At 42.3% G+C, this 16897-nt stretch overlaps 1 pseudogene; it reads left to right on the top strand.

Annotated features, from left to right (window-relative positions):
• Positions 1-1958: 1958 nt before the first annotated feature.
• LOC147464846 (uncharacterized) lies at positions 1959-2435 on the top strand (annotated as a pseudogene).
• The last annotated feature ends 14462 nt before the right edge of the window (positions 2436-16897 follow it).

Genomic DNA, 16897 nt, shown 5'->3' with positions numbered 1-16897 from the left:
GTGATCTAAATACATTTATCAAGTATTAGTAGATTTTCCTATCAGATGAATGCATATAATGGCTCTCCATGGATCTTGGGGTTCAAAAAGTTGCCTTGAGTGCAAAAGGCAACAAGGTATATTTTAACCATAACTCTTCACTCAAGCAAAATTTTCAAATGCTACATAAAAGATAAAATGTTGTATACGATGTGGTTAACACTAGTTCTATAATGGACACTCAAGTCTCCTGAGACACTAAAGTGACCTATTTTTCTAGTAGACCATCTCTGTGTGTGTGTGTGGTGTGTGTGTGCAGTAAAAATCCTATTTTATTTGCCATTAAAAGTCCCCCCCCCCCCCCCCCCCCCCCCCTCCCCCCCCCACCTGCGCCTCCCCCAGGTGTGAGGGGTAGCCCTACGAGGGGGTTGTTAAGCATAAGTTTTATTGGTGTTGTACCAACATTGATTCTGTTGACAGACATACAAGTATCAGGGGCAAATCCAAATTGTTGCCTACATGAAAAATCACATGGTGTTGATAACAATGCCATATGCCCACATGCTTCATTACATTCAGAGGTTGATGGTGTGAGCTTAAATGGTGATGACAATAATATGTGCCTAGCAGAGGTACCATGCAACCTTGTTGCTGATGTTTGTGAGCCATTAATATGACGTGAGAATTTAATGAGCAGAATCTCACCATTCAAAAGAGAGAGGCCTGATTGCGATCTTGAATTTCAGCAAGGCTAATTGCAATCTAAGGAAGGCACGTCGATGTGCCCTCTTCCAAGCAATAAATTTGCAGCAGTCTCAGGAAGTGCATGCCAACATGCCCTCCTCCAAACAATAAATTTACAATTGGAAAGTCCAATCCCAGGGAGGGCATGTCGACGTGCCCTCATCCAATGATGAAATATGGAAAGGAAAATATCAAAATTTCTTAGAGGAAACGTTGAGGTGTCCTTCCAATGACTTGAATTTCTCTTTCCCTATTTCATCCTTGAGTGAGGGCACGTCAACATGCCCTCCCTAAGATTGTAATTTCCCAATGTTAATTAGTTATTTTAATTCTTTTGGCTACCAAACTTAAATCTTTTTAGGATGGGAGACATCATGATAGTCATTCAATTGATTGTAGTGTTGTGATCTAAAGATTGCTTTGTGGTGTTTGCAGTCCTATGAGTCCATATCGTTCATCTAAGCAAATGAAGCGACCAATAGTCTCAAAAAAGAAGGATATTCCAATAGGTAGTCAAATTTTGGGTGAAGTTAGTAATGAGGTGGAGACAAGTTTTAAAGATACAGAGGATTTGGGTGAAGAAGGTGTCATTCAATGTGGTGATTTTGTTCCAGCTGAGCCAGGATTTGTAAAGAATTCTAGTAAAATACATGAACTTAGAACGTTATGATGATGTAGACAGGTTGATGAGTAATTTTGATAAGGGCTTTTCCCCTGATTTTGTAGCATGCACCTTGTTGCTTGATATGAACTGCAAACTGTAGAGGGTTGATAAAGCTAGAGAGATGTTCGATGGAATACGTTCAATGGGGTTACATGCCTGATCTTGGTGCATGCGATAAGATGATTGAGTTTCACTGTGAAACTAGAAATCCTGAAAGAGGGAGAAACAGTGCTAGCAGAAATGGAGGAGGAAAAGCTACGTGGATCTGTTGATACTTACCTTATGGTTCTTAATGCTATGTGAAACAAGATAAAGCTGTATAGGCCTTGAAAATGTTTTTCAATTAAGAATGAGGATGCCTTCTTAAGGCCACAAATGAGTCCTGATATCTACTCAGCTCTTATGAATGCTTATATTCACTCAAATTTGCTACCATCTGCTTCCTGAAAATTGAAGATATGATGAATTCAGGATTTTCTCCTCCAGATGAGTCAGTCAACATGCTAATTGTTGCCTTTGAGAAAAAAATTAGTTTCAAAGGGCGGTAGATGTGCTGCTAAAGCTAGAAAGCATGGCTATAAGGCTCGGGGTGGAGACTCTTATGACGCTAATTGGATGGTTTGGAAAGAGGGTTTGGTTCAGGAGGCAAAAACTCTTGATAGAACCTCAAAGATAAAGGCGATGTTTCGGATTGCAAACCTTACGCTAGTCTTTTTTCAGTGTATGCTAGAGAAACTTCCGTTGATAAGGTGAAGGCTCTTCTCGCTGAGGAGGTTGAGATTGATGTTTCAACTTATGAGCTAATGATTGTTTCATTGCTGGATGGCAACGATCGTGAGGAGGCTCAGTCCATGCGAGATCGGATGATTGCCCAAGGTCTCACCCCATCTGATGAGGTTGAAAGAGCTTTATTAGAATTCAAGCAGCCAAATTTCTTGTAGGTGTTAGAAAGCCTTCAGAAGGAGCAACACAAAGCTTAGGGATAGAAACCAAAAGTTTTCTTGCGGGTGTGAGTAAGCGTGTGGAGGAGGCACCTGAAACTCTATGAGGAATAATCACCACTCTGAATTTCATGTCAGCTTCTTTGAAGTCTTTATTGTTGCTATGACAGAGTGGGGCTCTATTTCGAACCTTTTTCTTGAGTAGCAAGGTATATCTTCAATCAAAGTGCATATATGAGATCTGCAAACAAATGTTGGTGCATTGATTCCACATATTTATTAAAGATTGACAACGTTTCTGTTTGAAATGCTTATATTGCTTGGTTACAGTTGTAGGTAGTTGTGATCATGGCAATCAGCTAAGATTCGGGCAGAGAGAAGCCTGATTCAAGCCAGATTGTTAGATAGCAAACAGGTGGTTCTTTTATTGAAATGTTTATGGCAGTCATTGTCATACCATTATTTTTGGTTTTGCACCCCCCCCCCCCCCCCCCCCCTTCCCCCTTTCCCTCTCTCTCATGTCACTACCGGTTGAACAAATGCTAAGCCTTGTATTGGCTTAAGAGTAGCAGAGTCACACGCCGTCTTTAACTTATAGGTCTTTGTTCTTTTTTATCTTGCTTGCCCAATTCCTTCTTTGATTCACATCCCATGGGGCAAGCGTGTGCACGCACACTCGTGTTTTCTAAAACTTGGAAAACTACAAATAAGAGTCATATTTAGTATATTTGAACGTTTTAAGATTTATTTTCCACAATTTTAGAGGTCGTCTCTTATAGGTATTGGCTCGTTTTGATGTGTGCATGTGCCCGAACGCACACCCTTGTTTTCCAAAACTTGGAAAACCTACAAATAAGAGTCATATTGAGTATATTTGAAGGTTTTTAGATTTAATTTTCCACCATTTAAGAGGTGTCTCACCTTCAAAATGTTTAACTCGAAAGTAAATGTCAAATTTGGTAGGTGGGATTACATGTTTATTTTGAGCATGTGCAATATGCAAACACATTCTCTCATAATGATTTTCGCACTTTGCAGTTGAGTGCTAGCCTTGCTAGTTGCACACAATGCATCATCTTTGTTGAAGTTTGTCTTTTTCTGAGTGGCACTTCGTTCTTTTTTGGGGGGGGGGGGTTCCTCTCTCCATAGGTTTTATTCAACTTATCTTCCTTTTATTTTCCCCTTGATGGACACTTAGTCGTTAATTGAGATGTATCTCACAATCCCCTCGCTTCGAAGACCTCTCTCTAATGTTTTGTTTTCGGTCCCATAGGTCATATCTCACCTTCGTGGACGATAATTGATCTGTGTGTGTGTGTGTGTGTGTGTGTGTGTGTGTGTGTGTGTGTGCGCAGTAAAAAATCCTAGTTTCTTCGCCATTGCCACACCCCCCCCCCCCCCCCCCCCCCCCCTCCCCCCTCCCCCAGGTGTGAGGGTAGCCCTGCGAGGGGGTTGTTAAGCATAAGTTTTATAGGTGTTGTACCAACATTGATTCTATTGACAGACATACAAGTATTAGGGGCAAATCCAAATTGTTGCCTACATGACAAATCACATGGTGTTGATAACAATGCCATATGCCCACATGCTTCATTACATTCAAAGGTTATGGTGTGAGCGTAAATGGTGATGAAAATATTATGTGCCTAGCAGAGGTACCAATGCAACCTTGTTGCTGATGTTTGTGAGCCATTAATATGACATGAGAATTTAATGAGCACAGCATCTCACCGTTCAAAAGAGAGAGGCATGATTGCGATCTTGAATTTCAGCAAGTCTAATTGCAATCTAAGCGAAGGCACGTCGACGTGCCCTCTTCCAAGCAATAAATTTGCAGCAATCTCACGGAGGGCATGCCGACATGCCCTCCTCCAAACAATAAATTTACAATTGGAAAGTCTAATCTCAGGGAGGGCACATCGACGTGTCCTCATCCAATGATGAAATATGGAAAGGAAAATATCAAAATTTCTCAGAGGAAACGTTGAGGTGCCCTTCCAGTGACTTGAATTTCTCTTTCCCTATTTCATCCTTGAGTGAGGGCACGATGACATGCCCTCCCTAAGATTGTAGTTTTTCAATGTTAATTAGTCACTTTAATTCTTTTGGCTACCAAATTTAAATCTTTTTAGGATGGGAGACAACATGATAGTCATTCGATTGCTTCTAGTGTTGTGATCTAAAATTGCTTTGTGGTGTTTGCAGTCTTGTGAGTCCATATTGTTCATCTAAGCAAATGAAGCGACCAAGAGTCTCAAAAAGAAAGATATTCCAATAGGTAGTCAAATTTTGGGTGAAGTTAGTAATGAGGTGGAGACAAGTTTTAAAGATACAGAGGATTTAGGCGAAGATGGAGAAAGTCAACCTAATCCAGAAGGTGTCACTTAGTGTGGTGATTTTGTTCCAGCTGAGCTTGTTCCTTAGGAACAAGCCCTTGCAATTGTGCCTTTTGTGGTAAGGCCTGAGCTTGGTCAAGATGACAATAATGAAGCAGAGATCTACCTGAACAAAGGACAAGATATTTTGAATCAAATACAATTGTTTAATTATCTATCATGAGTGTCATTCTATCCCTCTTTGTAGTGGATGCCTCATGCAAACGTTAGAGGACTCAGAAATGAAATGGGTGGTTTGAAGGCTGCTTTTGGCAAAGAGGGTTATGGCCGCTAAAAAAGGTGCTTTTATTGTTTCTTTGTGGACTTTTTCATGCCAAGGGTGCTTCATCTCAAAAGAAAAAACCTCCTAACGTAGGATGTCTTCTCAACTATGCGTAGGATGTACGATCACCTACGTGTAGGATGTCTTGCTCTGCCTCCTCTGCTCTGCTCGCTCGCGCCTTCCCTGCCCTGCCCTGCTCGCGTCTTCTCTTCTCTGCTTGCAACTTTCCTTGCACTGCCTCCTGTGCTGCCTTGCGAGAGAGAGAGAGAAGAGAGAGAGAGGAGAGAGAGAGAGAGAGAGAGAGAGGAAATGAAATGTTATATTAAATGTCTTTAAAAGGCCAAAATGGCCTATGAGATCAAACCGATACAATCTTGGTAGTGGATCTAATACAATGTTTGGGTACAAAAATAAAATAAAGTGTCATAATAATCAATATCTAATTCTCCTAAATGATTTTCCCAGTTAAACTAATCATTTAATATGGGGAAGTGCCAAGGGAGAAAAAGCTAGAATATTGGTTAAGTTAGCAGACCGGCCGCAAGAGGGATCCAAAGGAGGGAAAATAGGGATCCAAAAGGGGGGCCATCTGCAAAAGAGCTATGTGCAACAATGGGCTTAAAAGACCCTAAGGTTCAGCCCATTAAGACTTCCAAAATGCTAAGGTTCCAAAATTCAAAGGTTGTGTCCAAAGGTCAAACATTAGGGAAATTTGATGCTTTGTGTGTGCCCCAAAAGTCTTCATCCATCCCTACATAGGAGGGGCCGAGCCTTCCAAGTAGGGGATGAGAGAGAAGATCACACACACACACACACACACACACACACACACACACACACACACACACACACACACAGCTCCCTTTACACAAAGGGAATGAGGGACACATGTCAGCTCCCTAGCCCAGATGCCCACAAGGTGTACTCAAATCCTATTGGATGGCCTTGGAGGTGGACCAATGAGAAGTAGGCTAGCTTAATTAATTTAAAAACACTTAATAAAAGAAACAATGGGAATTAAGCTCTCTAGAAGACAATGGATAGTCTCCCAAGGGGTCCAATGAGCATTCAGCAGCCCAATGGCTTGCCTGATTCCTATTGGCCAGGAGGCAAAGGGGTCCAATGAGATTTTACTTGGATGAAATAATTACCTAAAGATCTCACAAAAGGGGAAGAGGGGACACATGTCAGAAGGCTTATCACTTGTGTTGCTTAATTGTCATTGGCTAAGCCTAGGGAGGTCAATAGGATGCTAGCATGAGTAATTAGCAAGGGGGTCAACCAAGAGAGAGAGGGGCTGATTTTTTCAAGGAATTATCACACACACACTCACACAATCTCATGTGTGAAGCAAAGAAGACTCTATCTCTCCCTCTTCTCAAGCTTTAATGGAAAGCTTATCACCTACTCCAAGCTTGTGAGAAGGGAGGCCTACATCAACAACTCTTGGATTTGTGATGCAAATCCAACCTAGAGCCAAGCTTCAATGCATTCTCATCTCCTCTACCATGATAATTACTAAGCTAAGCTATGCTAATATGAGTGATTATGTGAGGATATGTACATCTTTCTCGTAAGAATACTCCTTCTTCCTCTCAATCTACTCTCATACCCCGCTAGCTCTCACCGTCTTCGAAGGTGTGTGAGGTCTTGGGTCTGAGACCGTGAGGGAATTGATGTTGTGTTTGATAAGTGTTTTGCTTGGTGCATGAAGTTTCCATCTTCATTGCACTAGCTAGTATTGAAGGAACACAAAGAATTGTATTGTAAAATGTCTCTCTTGATGAAAGAAACCATAATACAAAGCCTTTTGGAGGGGGACCGGCTCCATGTAAATCCGGTCCTTTACTGTTGTCAATAGCTTAATTTCTCTCTCTTTTGAAGTATTGTTCATGCTATCTAACAAGGTGTTGTGATTTTTGTTGCTCTCTCGACCCAAGCACTCTTGTTATTCGCATTAGGAATCTATTCTAATGAAATGCTCACTATGTTCATGCTATTTTCCGCTACACACAAGTTACTAGGTCATTAAATGCTACATTGGTATCAGAGCACAAGGTTTCTCTTTTATTTCTCAAGAAGGGAGGTCCTCAAGCTAGCTATAAATGGTTGGTATTATTAATTGCATGTGAGTAAGTAGAATAGGGATTTTTCAGCCTTGCAATGCGCCTGCCTTCGTGCAGTTAACGGGGCATCAATGTCGAGAGCTATGGTCTTAATAGTGGAGTCCTACGGGGCTTGCCTACGGCTTAACCACTATTGAGCTATTAGAAGCTTGACAAGAGCCAGTGTTGTTTTGGTGTTGAACGACCCTCTCTTCTATTCCTTGCAATTAATGGTATTCGAGCCACGGGTACAATAGCTTGAGTGCTTTTTCTAAAGGGGTTAAGAGGAGTAGCAACTAGGGCTTGAAGTGCCAAAGTACACCAAAAAAGTTTACACCTAAAAGTTGTTAGAATGGCTGACAATAGTAAAGAGAGTGAAATTAATGTTGATAACTTTGATTTTGCTAATGAGCAGGCTACTAATGATGCCCAGATGCTTGTTAACTATCTTGTTTCTAGGCTTCAACAAGCCATGGGCAATCCATCCCTCCAAAGTGAAGTGTAACGGAGGCTCCGTGCTCATGGGATTCTCCAAGCTCCCCACCGTGATGATAGAACACCTAGGAAGCCTCCTTGTGTGACTTCCAAAAGAGGCCTCTCTCCGATTTGGGAAGAAGACGAGGATCCATATGAAGGGCTCAAGAATTTACTTCTTGATGATGTATCTCCTTCTCAAAGGAGAACTCAAGAGCCTTCACCGAAGGAACGAGAAAGGAGTGAGTCTCCCGCCACCTCAATGGAGATGGCTCCACGAAGAAAGCGGGCTAAATGCTCTCCATCCCCTGCAAAACGGAGAAGACCATCGCACACTTCTCCACACCATAATTCAAAGAGGGATGACAAAAAGCAAGAGAAGAAAAAGGCGAGAAAGAGGACACCCTCTTCTCCATCTTCTTCATCCTCTTCCTCTTATGAAAGTGATGGTGAAGACAACGAAGATCAAGGCAAGAAAAAGGCGAGAAAGAGGTCACCCTCTTCTCCATCTTCCTCAAATTCTTCACCTTCTGAAGAAAGTGATGGTGCAACCTTTGACCCATAAAAAAGAAGAGGCCATAGGAAATCCTATGCCGCGTGGAAGAGGTCGTCCAAGCTCAAGAAGTTCAAGGAGGGATGAAAGAGCATCTCTTTCCTTACCTACGATGGCACCTTTGGTGCTACAGACAAAGTCTTGGCCTTTATCCAACAATTTGATGCGGTGTTCGGAGATGAGGGCTTCACGGAGTCCTCTAAGCTACACCATGTAGCTATGCACTTTCAAAAGTCTGCCAGGCAATGGTGGTCTAGCCTATGGGCCAACGGTGAAGCTCCACAAACATGGAAAGCTTTAAGAGCTTCCATTATGAAGCAGTTTTTGTCCACCGATGCCAAAGACAAAGTACTCATTGAATGGCGAAGCTTGAAGCTCTCCCCCTATGAATCCATCCATAAATATGTAGACAAGTTTTGGGACCTACAACTCAAAGCCACTGTCTTCCAAAAGTTGGATTTTGGAGAGAAAACGCAACAATTTTGTGCGGGCTTAACCGAAGAAATGGCGGAGTATGTCAACTCCCAAAGGCCATGCACCATATCGGCGGTAATACACCATACTATGGTGGCCTCTCGAATCAATTTCCAAACAGGGGCTAAGAGGAATTCTAAGCCCTCGGAAAAAAAGGGTTCCAATGAGCCTAAGGGGAAGGACAATGTCCAAAAGTCTCCTAAGGCCAATTCCAACAAAGCTAAAGAGAAGGGAGTTTACAAAGGCAAAAAAAAACTCTCCCCTGAAGAGCTTGAGCGTTGTTGCAAGGATAACCAGTGTTTCAAGTGCAGCAAAAAAGGGCATGCGTACCGCGCTTGTCCCAAAAGAACACCCGCCATGAGCCTCCTAGAGCTACCTTGGTTGAAATCCAAGAGGAGGAAACTCACCACAAAGGATCTCCTCTATGCCATGCTTGGGGAAAGGTAAGAGAACACGATGCTTTTATTCTCTTTGACCCTGGTTCTACTCACAATTTTATATCTATAGAGTTGGCCACCAAGCTAGGCATACAAACCTATGAGATGGGAGATGTCCTACCCACAGAGGGTGCTTTCAAGGGGCAAGAAGCTTCAGTTACTCCCTTAATTGGGAAATTGAGGCTCCATGTCCAAAGCTATGTGGACAAAGAGGACTTCTTTATCTCTCCTGTCAAGCATGAGGATGTAATCCTAGGGGCACCATGGTTTGATCGCCTAGCTGTCAATGTTAAATTTCCCGAAAGGAGAATCTACTTTAGGCTCAAGGGAAAAGATATGTACATAGATGCTAAGCAAATGGGTAACACCATACCCATTGTACAAACACAAGCTTTCAATAAGTCAATAAAGAGCTCTATTTTTGTGTACATGATTTTTGTTAAAGATTTTCAAAATGAACCTAATGCTTTAGCAAAAGAAAATAAAAGCAACCACAAAGAATTAGAGTTATCCAATTTTCTCAAGGGGTTTCAAGATGTATTTATTAACAACATCCCTTTTGAACTACCTCCTAAATGAGACAATGATGACCATGCAATTGAACTTCTTCCAGGAAGTTCACCACCTAACAAACCTCCTTATAGAGTTTCTCAAGCTCAACAAGAGGAGATTATGCGGAAAGTGCATGAGTTAGTTGAGAAGGGCATGGTTAGGCCTAGCTCATCTCCATTTTTCTCACCTGTCACACTCATCATCAATCTCATAATGTCAAGTCTCATCACATAAACATGCCATAATAATCACCAGATACCAAATCCCAATCCAATTCCAATTCCACAATATAAGTCCAAATCCAAATCACTTTCATTATGTACCCGGGTAACAAAATCATACCAGTTGCAGTGGTGGCCAGCCACTGCAGCATGATTTTGTGATCGATGTTGCCTAAATCGACGAATCTACACCAATAAGACGCGATGCCTAGATCGGCGAATCTGCACTAATGTTGCCTAAATCGGCGAATCTACATTTGATATTGTTTAAAAATCATGGATCTATAATTTATCAATGTGCTGCCTAAATCGGCGGATCTGCACCAAGATGAGTATTTACACACTACCTAAATCGGCGAATCTGTGTGCTTGTGACCAATGGACCAAGCAAGGCATAAAAAGAAAACATTTACCACCTAGTAGACACTAAATTAGAATATGTTCTACTAACAAAGCACTTACAAACTGTGGCTCGATATCCAAGAGCATCCCATCTCAAATGAGGAGTTGGAGAATATTTTGCATATGAAAATGTATGTACCTATATGTGTGGTGATCATGAGGCTCTTGTACTACTTTAACTCATGTGTTTAACAATGTAACTCTCATACTACTTAAAATCTTGAGCTTGTAAACATCATTTGTTATACCATACTGAAAATCAGAAGGTCAACGATCCAATTTATCTTTAAAATTGTTAAGAATGAGTGTACGAGTGAAATGTACGGCCGCATAAGTAGAGTCGATGCAAACATCATCCCTGCACCCGTCCAAGTAACTAAAGAAAGAAGTTTTGATGCCTTATTAGAATACGCAGCCCATTTTTTGGGTGAGAGTTTCAAAGTTTCACAAAATAAGCACAAAAAATATCAGTATTGTAGTGTGAGGAGAGATTTCGCAATAATCAACTGTAATATCGACTTAAAAAGCAAATGAAATTATTCAACAGTTATGATATCTGGTAGCAACAAATGTTTGTAAAACACTAAATACAACATGAATATATCACAATGACTAACAAAATTGTATCGTAAAATTGTGGATAAAGTGCCAATATACGTGTGATAACCGAGAGAAAACATGGCCCATTTGTGAAATGAAGGTAGGGTAAGTTGATGATTAGAATTGGGGTGCAAGGTAGAGATTCATTAACAAGTGACACTCACTCCGAATGGTAGGGGTCTGCATAGTCGTAACCAGAGTCTCGACTAAGAGTGACCAGAGTCTGCCTAGTCATAACAAGAGTCTAGGCTAAGAGTGATCTTAAGAAGAATACCAAAAGTACAACACCAAGATCATGCACTCCTTGCATTGGTTGAAATTAAACAATAAAATGGGGTGGTTTTGGACAATTAGCACGAGGTATCTCACTTGGTTGAAGCGACAAGGGTCTCCCCTTTTCAAGGTTTACAAATGGTACGTATGTAGATAATTTAGACTATTTATAAAACAAAAAAAAGGACCTATCAGCAATATCAGACGATTCTTTGCCTTATTTTGGGCAAGAAGTGCAAAAATTTAAATGTATTCCTTGTTGACTACATGTGGCAAGAAGGGAAACTACATCATCCAAAACCAGTAATGAGGAGCTTATCACTACCTAGCCAAAATTGTAATAATGGTTTGCTACAGTTCAATATCGTGTTGTGTGTTTTTTTTTTTTGTTTTTTTTTTAATTAGTTTATGCGACCACGCCTAAAAGATGCCACAACAGGACGCCGAGTTGACGATCAAAGATACAAGCACATATTTGTACGAAGGACACCACTACGTCGTTAATAGATTAACCGTCTGCAAAAATCCCATGAGAACAATTGATACATTCATTATGGATCCTAATACAATGGATAGGTATAAAATAAAACAAAGTACAATAAAAGAATGGAAAAAAAACAAATGGTCATTAGCATCAACGTCAATGCTCGAGGATGCTCTACATTGGGCGTCGACTGAGAAAGTATTGTTGTGGTCACGGAAGAGCGTCCTCTATGTCCGTTTCTGTAGATGCAGTAGACGAGGGGGAGAGCGAGAAATGAAATGAAATGTTATATGAACCGGCTTTACAAGGGGGATGGGAACTCATAGAATTTTATGGATTCCATACAATGTTTCGATACAAAATAAAATGAAGTAAAATAAAAGCTGAGGATGGATGACGTGGTCGGGGTTGCTGCTGTAGAGCTTCGGCAATATCCAGGACTGTACGCAGTCATAGTGGAGGGAGAGAGACAGATGATCTGCTGGCGGTTTGCCACAGCGCACGCGAGAGAATCCCTTGGCCTTGACAGGAGAAAAGCGAACCCCGAACCCCCGACGGACTCTAAAACACCGGGGAGCGCCTCGAGCTTGTCATGGTAAAGCAAACAGGGGCACCACCTAGCTTCAATGGCTAGGACGCAAACAACACACCACCATAACAAAGTTTTCATCCAAGAGAGATGGATGCTTGGGAGTAATGATGAAGAGGAAAGGGAATGAGATCAAGTGAGAGAGAGAGAGAGAGAGAGAGAGAGAGAGAGAGAGAGTGAGGGAGGGGGTATAGCGGCTTAGTACTTAGGCATTACAAAAGGATGGCGAATCCGCACACCCTTCACACATACACAATCTCACTCCAAACACAAGATTAGGTGGCGATTCCGCACACCTCACATGGGCAAAACATTGCAAGAAAACATCACCTCAAGCTTTATTTAGAGAATAAGGCGATGAAATGGGGAGCATAGGGTAGGGGAATGAGAAGGGAGAGAGTGGTAGAGCACATGGCGGATAGGTGGGAGTTGATGGCGAAGACTCGCACGAGGGTTATGGCCATCATCCTTCATTTAGTTGCCCTTCATCTTCCATAGCCAAGGGTGTAGAGGTCATGCTCAAGACAAGCATGGTGATTGCGGTGATGGTGATGGTGTGTGTGTGTGTGTGTGTGTGTGTGTGTGTGTGCACTAGGCACACACAATGCATAGTGTGTTCTTTGGTGATGTTGTGTGTGTATTTAGTGTGATGGTGACCCCTCTTTATATAGGGGAGGAGGGGGGAGAAATTCTAGAATTTAGAAATGAAGAAATCATTATCTACATAGGCCATGTGACTGTGGGCCCCACTTGTCTGGCTGTGTGTATATGTGCCAGAACAGCAGTCTCATGAGAGAGAGACTAAGAGAGAGAGATGGGTGGATGAAAAAAAGTGAGAGGTGACATGGAGAATAAAGTAATTACAAGAGGGGAGAGAGGGGAGTGTGTTCAGAGGTGAATCTGTGTACAGATGTGTGTGAACACAAGAAAAATCAGGTAACCACCGGTGGGGATGGGTCTGTGGGCACTTTTTTTAGTGAAACTGAGTGTGTGTGAGTGTGGGGGAGGTTATTTAGCTACAAGACAAGAGACATGGCGCCCTTTAGAGAGAGAGGGGGGTATTTGGGTCATGGGATATGATAGGAGAGAGAAAGAGGGGGTGGGGTATACTATTTTGGAAGATAGGGTAAGTTGCATGTGAGTTAGGGTGCATTATTGGTGAGTTATAATGCATTATTGGTGAGAGGTGGGGTAGCTTGAGGGGAGAGAGAAAGGAGAAAGGACAAGGGGAAGAGAGAGGGGGTTGACCTTTTGAGTGGAGGAGAGGAAAAGGGACACACGGCGGGGCAACAGTGAAGAAAAAGGAGGCAAAGGTGGGGATGGGCTACTACCCGCAGGCATGAGGTGGCCTATTTTACCTTTCTTATATATTTACATAATCATACTTTATTTTTTTCTTACTTTTTCCAATGCCTTTTATCACTCCCTCCCTAAGAGGGGGTTTTCATGGGGTGGGGACGAGAGAAGAGGGGTATGGGAGCTTGGCTTGTGAAAAGCCCCATCATTAGCCCTCCCCTTTTGGCTAGAGGCATTCATGTCTCTAGCTCATCTGTTTGATCATTATCGTCGGAGGTGGCGGCTGATGGTGTGTCCTCATCTGGAATGTCAATTGGTGGAGCCTGGTCAAATCGAAGAAAATAAGGTTTAAGTCGCCAACCAATTACCCTGGTTTTATGAAGTTTTCCATCAGCCTCCATAAGCTGGTAGCTTCCATTGGCATACTTTTTCCTGATGATGAAAGGGCCTTCCCATCGGAGCAGGAGTTTCTTATCCTTGCGCGTGTCGAAGCGATTGTCGTAGCGGAGCACCAACATTCCTTTCTTCAATTCTTTTTTCCGGAGATGCTCGTTAAAGCTAAGCCGTCTATGCTCTGCTTGTGCTGCATAATAATTTATTGCTTCTTCTCTGTCCAGCTGCAGTCTTTCCAAGTTGATGATGTGATCTCTCAAATGCATGTTGGGCTGTTGAAGCTGGCTTGCCATTACTCTGAGACTTTGTAGTTGCACTTCAATGGGCAAGATTGCTTCCTTACCAAATACTAGATGATATGGTGTGAATCCCAAGGATGTACGAAATGAAGTTCTATAGGCCCATAAAGCTGGTAGTAGATACTTATCCCAGTCTCCAGGATGATTGTTTACCTGCTTGGTAATAATTTTAGAAACCATTCCATTTACCTTTTCAACTAGGCCATTACATTGAGGGTAATATGGTGAAGAGTGCCTCCTTGTAATGCCCAGTTTCCGCATTAATTCTCCTACCAAGTCTGCTCTGAAACCTGGCCCTCTATCAGAGATGATCTCTAAAGGTGTGCCAAACCTACAGCATATGTGCTCGTAGATAAATTTAGCTACCTCTACCGCTGTGATTCTAGTGGTGGCTGTAGCCTCTGCCCATCTAGTCATGTAGTCGACCCCCATGATAATGTAGAATTTTCCTGAGTTGGCCCTAGGTAATGGCCCAATGGCATCGATACCCCATTTTTCAAATGGGCCATATGAGAGAATAGGTGTCTGTGGTTCAGGCATAAGTGACCTAGTGCTGGCCTTTTGACACAACTTACACGTTTTGCACCAATGGTGTACATCACGGTTGAGGCTAGGCCATATGAAGCCTGCCTGCAAGATTTTCCTACTTGTTATGTCTAGGGCAAAGTGACCACCACAAACCCCGTCGTGACAGCTAGCAATTACTCCTTTGATTTCCTGAGAGAGAGGGACCTTCCTGAGTATTTGGTCCTTACCCTTACAGTACAAACCGTCATTGATGAGTTGATACCTTGTGGCCTTCCGCCAGCCATTGCTTCTGTCCCTTTGTTAAATCTGATGGGCATTCCCCTGTTTTCAAAAAAGCATGATGTCAGGCAAGGCATCACTTCCTTGAAATAGAGGGAGCTTTAGTTTTATTGCTCCAACCACCACTTCCTGTAGTCTTTCACTTGCTAGGGCATCTGCTTCTTGGTTTTGAGCTTGGGATATGGTGTATTTGAACTTCTTCAAACTTACCCAACAAGGTTTTTACACCACTTAAGTGAGTCCTTAAACTAGGATTCTTGCATGTCCATGCTCCATTTACTTGCCTTACCAGAAGTAGAGCATCCCCAAATACATTAAGGCGTTGTACACCTTGCGAGACGCACCATTGTAGACCCTTGGTTAGTGCTGCATACTCAGCTTCATTGTTAGAATGTGAATCTAACAATTGGCCCAACAAAAATACCTTTGTCCCTTTGTCATCAAAGACCACTATGCCTGCAGCTGCTTTGTCGGACGCTCGCTTGTAGGCTCCATCAAAGTAGAGAGAGTGTGCTCCTTCTACCATCGGTGGTACTGGAGGTAATCGGACTTCTCCTTCCTTAGATTGCTTCTCCTCCCTTTCAAAGACTTGGTAGGTCATGAGTCCCCCCAAACTTCGGTCATGGACAAACCAAACATTGCCCTTGTCGTGCTTTCTACCTGTACCGTGTAGTCAAACTCTTGCAGATGAACTAGCCATTTAGTAATCCTAGCAGACTATCCATGTGGGTTGTTAAAAAATAGGGAATTATTTCATCCGTGGTTAGAATCACAAATTGCTTAGGCATCAAATATGACCTAAACTTTGTAGTTGCAAATCTAAGAGCTAAGACTAAGTGTTCCACATGGGTGAAACTTTCTCTCTTGCTGTCATCATTTCGACTAGAGAAGTAGATTGGCCTCATGAAAGATGTCGTCGTTATCTTTTGGAGTAGCACAGCCCCCAATGAGTCATCACCAACACTTGAGGTGACATAGAATTTTTCCTCCACTTAGGTGGTGAGTTAGTTGGGCAGAGTGGCTAAGACCTCTTTACCTTGTTGTAGTGTTGTTCGCTTTCCTCATCCCAAGTGAAAGTTGATCTTTGAGTGTTAGAGTGGTTGCAGTGGTAGACAAGTTGTGATAGTAGATGTATGAATCTACTTAAGTACCTTACCTTCTGTAGAAAAGAGACCAGTTGACGTGCGGTCGTTGGTGAAGGTAGGGCTATGAGTGCGGACACCTTACTTGGGTCGGCGTTGATACCTCTTGCTGAAATTTCATGGCCTAGTAGAATGACTTTACTCTCCCCAATGTGACATTTATCCACATTTAATTGCCCACCTAGGCTCTGCAACCTGGCCAAACCTTCAGTTACCTTTTCTAAATGTGATAATACGGGAGCTATATATACAAAAATCATCAATGAACACTCTTATGGATGTTCCAAAGAACGTTGAAAAACATATGTGACATATCTTTGGAATGTGGCAGGTGCATTTGTGAGACCAAATGGCATAACCTGTATGCAAAACAACCCATGGCGTGTAAAAGTGGTTTTTAGCTGATCTTCCAGGCTATGCGTATTTGAAAGTATCCTGATATAACCATCACAGACGGTATAGCATTCAAAACCGCTACTTCATTCAGAATTTCATCCAAGAAAGGGAGAGGAAAGTGGTCTTCTTTGTAGCTGCATTTAGTGGTTTGTAGTCAACACAGACCCTCTACTACGGGTGAAACACCCATTCTGAGTTTTCTACAGGATAGATGAATCCACCTCCAGCAGTTTCCTTACCTCGGCCAAGAGTGCCTTTTTTGTATGAACCCAGTCGTCGTAGCTTTTGCACAAATGGTTTTACCCCTTCCTTCAGCTTAATATGATGTTCCACCATTGTAATGCCTGTGATTCTTTCATAGTTGTCAATGAACAGGTTAGGAAATCCCATCAACATTTGCAAAAAACTATCTTT

Source organism: Adiantum capillus-veneris, chromosome 1, assembly GCF_014529385.1.
Source record: "Adiantum capillus-veneris isolate H3 chromosome 1, ASM1452938v2, whole genome shotgun sequence".
Taxonomy (NCBI): Eukaryota; Viridiplantae; Streptophyta; class Polypodiopsida; order Polypodiales; family Pteridaceae; genus Adiantum; species Adiantum capillus-veneris.
Note: the sequence above shows the minus strand (reverse complement) of the source record. Positions and strands in the feature narration are given on the sequence as shown.